Below are 11,920 nucleotides of genomic sequence, written 5' to 3' on the forward strand. Positions count from 1 at the left end.
ATAGGGCATATACCTTATAAATATCAATATCCAGAATTAATAAAGAATTAATAATATCAATAAGAAAATGAAAAATAACTGTAAAGGGGCAATGAATAGTAATAGGCATTTACCAATAGTAGAAACTTAATGGCTACTGAACTTATAAAAATATGTTCAGCCTTACTAGTAATCAAAGAAATGCAAAGTATCTTTAGGAGGTAGAGAAACAGAAACTCTCATAAACAGCTGGTAATATCAGAAACTGGTACCACCTGGGAAAGCAATGAGATAGTAGCTGGAAAAGCTGAAAACGCATTGCAATTCCAGGTCTAAGAAAGAAATATCCTAGAAAAACACTTGCCCATGGTGCTCAAGACTTGTACACAAATTTTCATTGCAACCTTTTCCATTATGTTAAAATATTAGAAAGAGTAAACTGAGGTATGGATCAATACGTTGAAGCATAGTCATAAAACAATTAAAATGAATGGACAATAGGCTACATGTGTCAACATGAAAAATCACAAGAACATAACGCTGACTGAAGAACATAACACTTGCAAAGGCTAGAATGTATTGCCATTTACATAAACTTCAAAAGCATATAACAAAATATTATATATAGTTTATAGATATGTAATCTGGTAGTAAAATTAGACATAGATGGTAATAGTGAAAAACATATGGATCTTAACTATTCCCACCACAAAAATGAAATGATAATTGTGTGACATGATACAGTTACTATTGCTACAATGGCAACCATATTACAATACAGAAATGTGTCCTATCAATATGTGTACACCTTAAATTCACACAATGTTTTATGTAAAATGCATTTCAATTAAAAAAAATAACAGTGTGGGTGCCTAGGTAGCTCAGTGGGTTAAGCCTCTGCCTTCAGCTCAGGTCATGATCTCAGGGTCCTGGGATCGAGCCCCACATTGGGCTCTCTGCTCAGCGGGGAGCCTGCTTTCCCCCTCTCTCTCTGCCTGCTGCTCTGCCTACTTGTGATCTCTCTCTCTGTGTGTCCAATAAATAAATAAAATCTTTTAAAAAAATAACTGTGGGAAGTTGGAGGGGGAAGTGAACCATGAGAGACTATGGACTCTGAAAAACAATCTGAGGGTTTTGAAGGGGCAGGGGGTGGAGGGTTGGGGGAACCAGGTGGTGGGTATTAGAAAGGGCACGGATTGCATGGAGCACTGGGTGTGGTGCAAAAACAATGAATACTGTTATGCTGAAAAGAAATAAAAAATTTAAAAAAATAACTGTGATTAACTCTTTTTTTAAATTTATTAACATATAATGTATTATTTGTTTCAGGGATACAGGTCAGTGAATCATCAGGCTTACACAATTCACAGCACACACCATAGCACATACCCTCCCCAAGGTCCATCCCCCAGCCATCCCATCCCACCCATCCACCCCCCTCCACTCTAGCATCCCTCAGTTTGTTTCCTGAGAGTAAGAGTCTCTTATGGTCTGTCTCCCTCTCTGGTTTCATCTTGTTTCATTTTTCCTCCTTTCCCCTATGATCCTCTGTCTTGTTTCTCCAATTCCTCATATCAGTGAGATCATATGATAATTATCTTTCTCTGATTGACTTATTTCACTTAGCATAATACCCTCTAGTTGTAAATGGCAAGATTTCATTTTTGATGGCTGCATAATATTCCATTGTGTGTGTGTGTGTGTGTGTGTGTGTGTGTGTGTGTGTGTGTGTATGGCTTTATGTATTATATATATGCAATATTCCATTGTGTGTGTGTGTATATATATATATATATAGCCTCCGTTTTTCTGCATTCTATTTATTTCATATATATATATATATATATATATATATATATATATATATATATCTCACTTCTACTTTATCCATTCATCTGTTGATGGACATCTAGGTTGTTTCCATAGTTTGGTTATTGTGGATATTGCTGCTATAAACATTGGGGTGTGAATGCTCCTTCAGATCACTACATTTGTATCTTTTTTTTAAAAGATTTTATTTATTTATTTGACAGACAGAGATCACAAGTAGGCAGAGAGGCAGGCGGGGGTGGGGGGAGAAGCAGGCTCCCCACTGAGCAGAGAGCCTGATGCGGGACTCGATCTCAGGACCCTGGGATCACAACCGGAGCTGAAGGCAGTGACCCAACCCACTGAGCCACCAAGGGGCCCCTACATTTGTATCTTTAGGGTAAATACCCAGTAGTGCAATTACTGGACCATATGGTAGCTCTATTTTCAACTCTTTGAGGAACCTCCATACTGCTTTCCAGAGTGACTGCACCAGCTTGCATTCCCACCAACAGTGTAGGAGGGTGCCCCTTTCTCTGCAACCTCACCAACATATGTCTCTGTCATTTCCTGACTTGTTCACTTTAGCCATTCTGACTGGTGTGAGGTGGTTTCTCATTGGGGTTTTGATTTGTATTTCCCTGATGCCAAGTGATGTTAACACTTTCTAATGTGTCCGTTGGCCATCTGGATGTCTTCTTTGCAGAAATATCTGCTCATGTCTTCTGCCCATTTCTTGACTGGATTATTTGTTCTTTGGGTGTTGAGTTTTCTAAGTTCTTTATAGATTTTGGATATAAGCCCTTTATCTGATATGTCATTTGCAAATATCTTTTCCCATTCTGTCAGTTGTCTTTTGGTTTTGTTGACTGTGTCCTTTGCTGTGCAAAAGCTTTTTATCTTGATGAAGCCCCAATAGTTCATTTTTGCCCTTGCTTCCATTGCCTTTGGCGATGTTTCTAGGAAGAAGTTGTTGTGGCTGAGGTCAAAGAGGTTGTTGCCTGGTTCTCCTTGGGGATTTTGATGGAGTCCTGGCTCACATTTAGGTCTTTCACCCATTTTGAGTATATTTTTGTGGGTGGTGTAAGGAAATGGTCCAGTTTCATTCTTCTGCATGTGGCTGTCCAATTTTCCCAACATCATTTGTTGAAGAGACTTTTTTCCCCTGGACATTATTTCCTGCTTTGTCAAAGATTAGTTGACCATAGAGTTAAGGGTCCATTTCTGGGCTCTCTATTCTGTTCCACAGATTTTTGTGTCTCTTTTTGTGCCAGTACCATACTGTCTTGATGGTTACCGCTCTATAACAGAACTTGAAGTCTGGAATTGTGATGCCACCAGCTTTGGCTTTCTTTTTCAACATTCCACTGGCTATTTGGGATCTTTTCTGGTTTCATATAAATTTTAGGATTATTTGTTCCATTTCTTTGAAAAAAAAATCAATGGTATTTTGATAGGGATTGCATTAAATGTGTAGATTGCTTTAAGCAGCATAGACATTTTCGCAATATTTGTTCTTCCAATCCATGAGCATGGAACATTTTCCATTTCTTTTTGTCTTCCTCAATTTCTTTCATGAGTACTTTATAGTTTTCTGTGTATAGATTCTTAGTCTCTTTGGTTAGGTTTATTCCTAGGCATCTTATGGTTTTGAGTGCACTTGTAAATGGGATCAACTCCTTACATTCTCTTTCTTCTGTCTTGTTGTTGGTGTATAGAAATGCAACTAATTTCTGTGCATCGATTTTATAGCCTGACACTTTATGGAATTCCTGTATGAGTTCTAGAAGTTTTGAAATGAAGTCTTTTGGGTTTTCCACATAGAGTATCATATCATCTGCAAAGAGTGAGAGTTTGACTACTTTGCCAATTTGGATGCCTTTTATTTCTTTTTGTTGTCTGATTGCTGAGGCTAGAAGTTGTAGTACTATATTGAATAGCAGTGGAGATAGTGGACATCCATGCCATGTTCCTGACCTTAGGGGAAAAGCTCTCAGTGTTTTCCCCATTGAGAATGATATTCACTGTGGGTTTTTTATAGATGGCTTTGATGATATTGAGGTATGTATCCTTTATCCCTACACTGTCAAGAGTTTTAATCAGGAAAGAATGCTGTACTTTGTCAAATGCTTTTTCTGCATCTATTGAGAGTATCATACAGTTCTTGTTCTTTCTCTTATTAATATATCATATCACATTGATTGATTTGTGGATGTTGAACCAACCTTGAAGCCCAGGAATAAATCCCACTTTGTCATGGTGTATAATCCTTTTAATGTACTGTTGGATCCTATTGGTGTATTTTGGTGAGAATTTTTGCATCCATGTTCATCAGGGATATTGGTCTGTAATTATTTTGATAGGGTCTTTGTCTGGTTTTGGGATCAAGGTAATGCTGGCCTCATAAAATGAGTTTGGAAGTTTTCTTTCCATTTCTATTTTTTTTTTTCAAAATAGTTTCCAGAGAATAGGTATTAATTCTTCTTTAAATGCTTAGTAGAATTCCCCTGGGAAGCCATCTGGCCCTGAGTTCATGTTTGTTGGGATTTTTTTTTATTATTCCTTCAATTTCCTTACTGGTTATGGGTCTGTTTAGGTTTTCTATTTCTTTCTGGTTCAGTTTTGGTAGATTTGCATCTCTAAGAATGCATCCATTTCTTCCAGATTGTCTAATTTGCTGGTGTATAGTTGCTCATAATATGTCCTTATAATTGTTTGTATTTCTTTGGTGTTGGCTGTGATCTCTCCTCCTTCATTCATGATTTTATTAATTTGAGTCATTTCTCTTTTCTTTTTGGTAAGTCTGGCCAAGGGTCTATCGATCTTATTAATTCTTTCAAAGAACCAGCTCCTAGTTTCGTTGATCTGTTCTACAGTTCTTTTGGTTTTTATTTCATTGATTTCTGCTCTGATCTTTATTATTTCTCTTCTCCTGCTGGGTTTATGTTTTATTTGCTGTTCTTTCTCCAGTTCCTTTAGGTGTAGGGGTAGGTTGTGTATTTGAGACCTTTATTGTTTCTTGAGAAAAGCTTGCATTGCTATATACTTTCCTCTCAGGACCACCTTTGCTACATCACAATGATTTAGAACAGTTGTGTTTTCATTTCATTTGTTTCCACGATTTTTTAAAAAATTTTCTTTAATTTCCTGGTTGACCCATTCCTTCTTTAGTAGGATGTTCTTTAGCCTCCATGTATTTAAGTTCTTTCCACCTTTCCTCTTATGGTTGAGTTCTAGTTTCAAAGCACTGTGGTCAAAAAATATGCAGGGAATGATCCTAATCTTTTGGTACTAGTTGAGACCTGATTTGTGACCCAGGATGTGATCTATTCTGGAGAATGTTCCATGTACACTAGAGAAGAATGTGTAATCTGATGGTTTGGGGTGGAATGCTCTGAATATATCTGTGATGTCCATCTTGTCCAGTTTGTCACTGAAAGCCTTTATTTCATTGTTGATCTTTTGCTTTGATGATCCATCCATTTCAGTGAGGGGGCTGTTAAAGTTCCCTACTATTATTGTATTATTGTCATGTGTTTCTTTGATTTTGTTACTAATTGGTGTATATAATTGGCTGCTCCCATGTTAGGGGCATAGATATTTAAAATTGTTAGATCTTCTTGTTGGACAGACCCTTTGAGTATGATATAGTGTCCTTTCTCATCTCTTATTATAGTCTTTGGCTTAAAATCTAATTGATCTGATATAAGGATTGCCACGTCAGCTTTCTTCTGATGTCCATTAGCATGGTAAATTGTTTTCCACCCCCTCACTTTAAATCTGGAGGGGTTTTTGGTCTAAAATGAGACTCTTGCAAGACAGCATATTGATGGGTCTTTTTTTTTTTAAATCCAATCTGACACCCTGTTTCTTTTGATTGGGACATTTAGCCCATTTATATTCATGGTAACTATTGAAAGATATGAATTTAGTTTCACTGTATTGCCTGTAAGGTGACTGTTACTGCATATTGTCTCTCTTCCTTTCTGGTCTATGTTACTTTTAGGTTCTCTTTTTGCTTAGAGGACCCCTTTCAATATTTCCTGTAGGGCTGGTTTGGCATTCACATTTAGTTTTTAATTGTCCTGGAAGCTTTTTATCTCTCCTTCTATTTTCAATGACAACCTAGCTGGATATAGTATTCTTGGATGCATATTTTTCTTGTTTAGTGCTCTGAATATATCATGCCAATACTTTCTGGCATGCCAGGACTCTGTAGATAGGTCTGCTGCCAATCTAATGTTTCTACTGTTACAGGTTACAGACTTCTTGTCCTGAGCTACTTTCGGGATTTTCTCTTTGTCTCTGAGACTTGTAAGTTTTACTATTAGATGATGGGGTGTTGGCCTATTTTTATTGATTTTGAGGGGGGTTCTCTGTGCCTCCTGGATTTTGATGCTTGTTTCCAACCCCAAATTAGGAAAGTTCTTTGAAATAATTTGCTCCAGTATACCTTCTGCCCCTCTCTTGCTTTCTTCTTCTTCTTGGATCCCAATTACACTAATATTGTTTTGTCTTACAGTGTCACTTATCTCTTGTATTCTTCCCTCGTGATCCAGTAGTTGTTTAGCTCTCTTTTTCTCAGCTCCTTTATTCTCCATCATTTGGTCGTCTACATCACTAACTCCCTCTTCTGCCTCATTTATCCTAGCAGTTAGACCCTCCGTTTTTTATTGCACCTCATTAATAGCTCTTTAAATTTTGACTTGGTTAGATTTCAGTTCTTTATTTATCCAGAAAAAGGATTCTCTAGTATCTTCTATGCTTTTTTTTTCAAGCCCAGCTAGTATCTTTATAATCATCATTCTGAACTCTAGTTCCAACATCTTACTAATGTCCATATTGATTAGGTCCCTGGCAGTTAGTACTGCCTCTTGTTCCCTTCTTTTTCTTTTTGAGGTAAGTTTTTCTGTTTTGTCATTTATTTCCAGAGAAGAATAGATGAGAGAACAAAATGTTAAAAGGGCAACAACCACCCCAGAAAAATATACACTGAAAAAAATCAGAAGAGACCCAAAACCGCGGGGGAAAGAAAGGGGAAAAAAAGAGAATATGATCAGGCTGGTGAATAGAACAAAGCAACACATTAGATCTGGGGTGTGTTTTGGTCTGTTAGAAGAAGCTGTCTCCCAAAATTTTAAAGAAAGAAAATCTTATTTATATACAAAAATAAGGGTAAATATGATGAAGAGATGGAATATTACTGTAAAGATGAAAATTTAAAAATATTTTTAAAAAGGAATTGGTAAGATAAGAAGTTGGTTGAAAAAAGAAAGAAAAAAAATTAAACAAAAAAATAAGGAGAGAATGTGATCAGGCGGGAGACAAGAACAAAGCCATACACTAGATTTAGGGTATATAATGGTCTGATAGAAGAAACTGTATCCCAAAATTTTAAAGAAAGAAAAACTTGTATATATACAAAAAATAAGGTTAGATACAATGAAGGGATAGAATATGACTGTAAAAATGAAAATTAAAAAAAGATTTTTTTAATTTCTTTTCAGCGTAACAGAATTCATTGTTTTTGCACCACACCCAGTGCTCCATGCAATCCGTGCCCTCCATAATACCCACCACCTGGTTCCCCCAACCTCCCACCCCCTGCCCCTTCAAAACCCTCAGGTTGTTTTTCAGAGTCCATAGTTTCTCATGGTTCATCTCCCCTTCCAATTTCCCTCAACTCCCTTCTCCTAACTCCCCTTGTCCTCCATGTTATTTGTTATGCTCCACAAATAAGTGAAACCATATGATAATTGACTCTCTCTGCTTGACTTATTTCACTCAGCGTAATCTCTTCCAGTCCCGTCCATGTTGCTACAAAAGTTGGGTATTCATCCTTTCTGATGGAGGCATCATACTCCATAGAGTATATGGACCACATCTTCCTTATCCATTTGTCCTTTGAAGGGCGTCTTGGTTCTTTCCACAGTTTGGCGACCGTGGCCATTGCTGCTATAAACATTGGGGTTCAGATGGCCCTTCTTTTCAGTACATCTGTATCTTTGGGGTAAATACCCAGTAGTGCAATTGCAGGGTCATAGGGAAGCTCTGTTTTTAATTTCTTGAGGAATCTCCACACTGTTCTCCAAAGACAGTCTCTTCAATAAATGGTGCTGGGAAAACTGGGCAGCTATATGTAGAAGAATGAAACTCGACCATTCTCTTACACCGTACACAAAGATAAACTCAAAATGGATAAAAGACCTCAATGTGAGACAGGAATCCATCAGAATCCTAGAGGAGAACATAGGCAGTAACCTCTTCGATATCAGCCACAGCAACGTCTTTCAAGATATGTCTCCAAACGCAAAGGAAACAAAAGTGAAAATGGACTTTTGGGACTTCATCAAGATCAAAAGCTTCTGCACAGCAAAGGAAACAGTCAACAAAACAAAGGGGCAACCCACGGAATGGGAGAATATATTTGCAAATGACAGTACAGACAAAAGGTTGATATCCAGGATCTATAAAGAACTCCTCAAACGCAACACACACAAAACAGATAATCATATCAAAAAATGGGCAGAAGCTATGCACAGACACTTCTCCAATGAAGACATACAAATGGCTATCAGACACATGAAAAAATGTTCATCATCACTAGCCATCAGGGAGATTCAAATTCAAACCACATTGAGATACCACCTTACACCACTTAGAATGGCCAAACTTAGCAAGACAGGAAACAACATGTGTTGGAGGGGATGTGGAGAAAGGGGAACCCTCTTACACTGTTGGTGAGAATGCAAGTTGGTGCAGCCACTTTGGAGAACAATGTGGAGATTCCTTATGAGATTAAAAAAAGATTTAAAAAATTCACAAGGTAAGATGTTGGTTGAAAAAAGAAAGAAAAAAAATTCAAAAAAAAAGGAAAAAGAAAAAAATAAAGAATATTTTTGGGGCGCCTGAGTGGCTCAGTGGGTTAAGCCGCTGCCTTTGGCTCAGGTTATGATTCAGGGTCCTGGGATTGAGTCCGCATTGGGGAGTCTCTGCTCAGTGGGGAGCCTGCTTCCCTCTCTCTCTCTCTCTGCCTGCCTCTCTGCCTACTTGTGATCTCTACCTGTCAAATAAATAAATAAATAAAATCTTTTTTTTAATTTTAAAAATTAACTTTGAAAGACTAAAGAATCTTGTGGGAAAGGCCATGTGTTCCATGTGCTGTATTCCCCTAGTGCTGGAGTTTTGCAGCTCTCATTGATAGATAAACTTGGTCTTGGCTGGATGTTCTTGATGGTCAGAGGGCCTGTTGCAGTGATTCTCACTTGTCTTTGCCCAAGGCAGAATTGTACCATCCTTTCCAGGGGCCAGGCTAAGTAATCTGTTCCTTGTTGGTTCCCTGCTGGAAGAGTAGTGGCCCAACTATGCGTTGGATCACCATTTATGGCAACCCCAAGCTGAGAGACCACTCCTGGGCTCCGTCTTTGCAGCCAGCTTCCCCGCTCCAAGACTTGGGAGCTCTGCCACACCCAGGCACCCCTGATCTTCCTGTGACCCTGAGGGTCCTGAGACCACACTTTCCCAGAAAGTATTCCACCCCCCACTTAGCCACTGGAGCGACATCCCTTAGCAGAGAAGACTTCTAAAAGTTTAGATTTTGTGTTCCGATGCTCTATCACTTGACTGAAGCCAGCTGATGGAGGCTCCACCCACCACCCACAGTCTGTCTTCCCATATATCACCTTGGATTCACTTCTCCACATGTCCTACCTTCCAGAAAGCAGTTGCTTTTCTGTTGATAGAATTGCTGCTCTTCTTTTCTTCAATCTCTTGTTAAGTTTGTAGGTGTTCAGAATGGTTTGATAACTATCTAGCTGAATTCCTGGGACCAGACAAAATTTAGGTCTTCTACACCTCTGCCATCTTGCTCCTCCCCTCCAGATCAAAATATTTCATAATTTTTAAAAAGTTAGAAAAGTTGAGTAGTGGGGGATAATTTAGGGAAACGGGAATGAAAAAATAGAATAATTTAGATTTAATTCTATATAGGACATGGGAGGTCATGAAAGATTTCTGAGCAGAAGAGTTCTCAGATTAGAGTTCTGCCTTAGAAAGAGTCCCATAAGAAGAGGCTACTGCAATGGTCTAGATATAAGATGACAAAAGCCTGAGCATGAGCAGAGAGCCACTGAGATTGAAGAAGAGTGGATGATGAATTTGGTAGACACTGCAGAGATATAAGAAATGGAATTTGGCTTCCGAATCAGACCTAAGAGAGCCTGCCAAAACTTTTTATATCTTGAAAACCTTAGCAGAGAGAGAGGGAGAAAACACTGTCATAAATTATGGAACTAAATCCTGGGTCTCTGGTAGTTGCAGTAATAAAAAGAATATTTATTGAACAGCCCAATTTTAGTCTGGCCATTTATTATACAGAAGAAGGAAGAAGAAAAACACATGCTTCCTTTGCTGCACAGGTAAGAGAGCCTGCAAATAGCCTATGAAAACAGCAAGCAACCCATCCTCTCCTGAGTAAGTTTACAGGCTGGGCACACCCAGAAATCACTTCCTTGTGGGGAGGAACACCTAAAAGAAAATACCAGCCAAAGTAACTGGTTCTTTTTCTTGCTAGTTACCTACCCAAGGCTAGTTACATACCCTGCCTACTACATTGGTTGTAGTTTGCCTTTTCAGATGCTTTGGATTTCAGTATTTTATAATTACTAGGTTTCTGTACTAGTCTAAATTGGTCTCAGCCTAGAAGACAGTGCAGCTGCTCTCTAAGACCAGTGTAACATGGAATGATTTGTAAGCACTTTTTTACAATCTTGTGACGGGCTACAGTTTTATGAATACTTTTGTGACCAAGCATCAGATTAGCCTATTTGAAGTGGCCTTGTAATTTTTTTGCCAGGTCTTCCTGATTCCTATTTTTAAACCACCATGATTGTCCTGATGGAGATGCCAAGGCCTAGAGATATGCTATGGTCTCTCCTAGGTCACAGAGTGAGTTAATGGCTATACTGAGACTAGTAACTGGGTATCCCAATGCCCTATCCAATCCTCAGTTTACCAAGCACACTGTCTCTGTCTTGTGTCCTTCATCATAACTCTTCAAGGGAGGACAACAAAGTATTCCAAGGTAGGGTATGACTTATCTAATAACAAGCCAAATTAAACAGTGATGGGAAGTTATGGCAGGGCAACAGGGGCCCTGTAGCCAAGCAGTTCTCCTGGTGGTGGTGAGAGGCAGGTAGGGGACAAAAAGGAGGTCTAGAAATAATATTGTCTTCCTTGGAAAAGACCTTCATATCTGAAACTGGTTCAATCACAATTAAAATTCAAAGTGACCTTTTCTATTCCTTTTTTCATTCCTTCCTTCTTCTGTCCACTCAGTGATGGTTTCATAGGCACCTATAGGAAGTAAATTTTGTATGACTTGAAATGTGCTATACTTGGAAGATCTAAATTTGAATCACTTTTTTCATCACATCTATTGACAAATGACAATTATTTTATGTATTTGACTGGTTACATGCTTCTGTGCATCTCCTCATTGCCATTCTCACCGCACCTGTGTTGTATACACCCTTGGCTGTTCACAGAGATAAGTACTGTGATCTGTCTTGTCTGTCACTTTAGCCTCAGAACCTAGAACAGGTCTGGCACATGACAAGTGCTCAGTATATGATGTAACTGAATGATGGAAATGATTCCCAAAATTATGTTTTTAAAAATGTTTTATGACATGCCTGGGTGGTTCTGTTAGTTAAGCATCTAACTCTTAATTTTGGCTCAGGTTGTGATCTCAGGGTCATGGGATTGAACCCCACATCAGGCTCGACACTCAACAGGGAGTTTGTTTGTCCCTCTTCCTCTGCTCCTCCCTGCATCCTTCCTCTGTCTCTAAACTAAATAAATAAAATTTTAAAGAGATAAAGTATCTAGTTCTATAAGTTTTTTTAAAAAAATAAAATAAAAATGTTTTATCTTTAAGTAGACACTGACTGATGTCCAGTATGAACCAAGAGAAGGCCCACTGAGATTTAACCTTTCTGTCTGAGTACCTATACTGAAATCAAATGGGTTCTGCTATAATTGAAGAACAGTATTTTACAGATGAGTTTTATATAAAACCTTCCATTTTCAGTTAGCAATAGTCATCTTATAGAAGGTTCAAAAGCTTAGGGAA

Source organism: Lontra canadensis, unplaced genomic scaffold (assembly GCF_010015895.1).
Source record: "Lontra canadensis isolate GAN:19392208 unplaced genomic scaffold, GSC_riverotter_1.0 scaffold161, whole genome shotgun sequence".
Taxonomy (NCBI): domain Eukaryota; kingdom Metazoa; phylum Chordata; class Mammalia; order Carnivora; family Mustelidae; genus Lontra; species Lontra canadensis.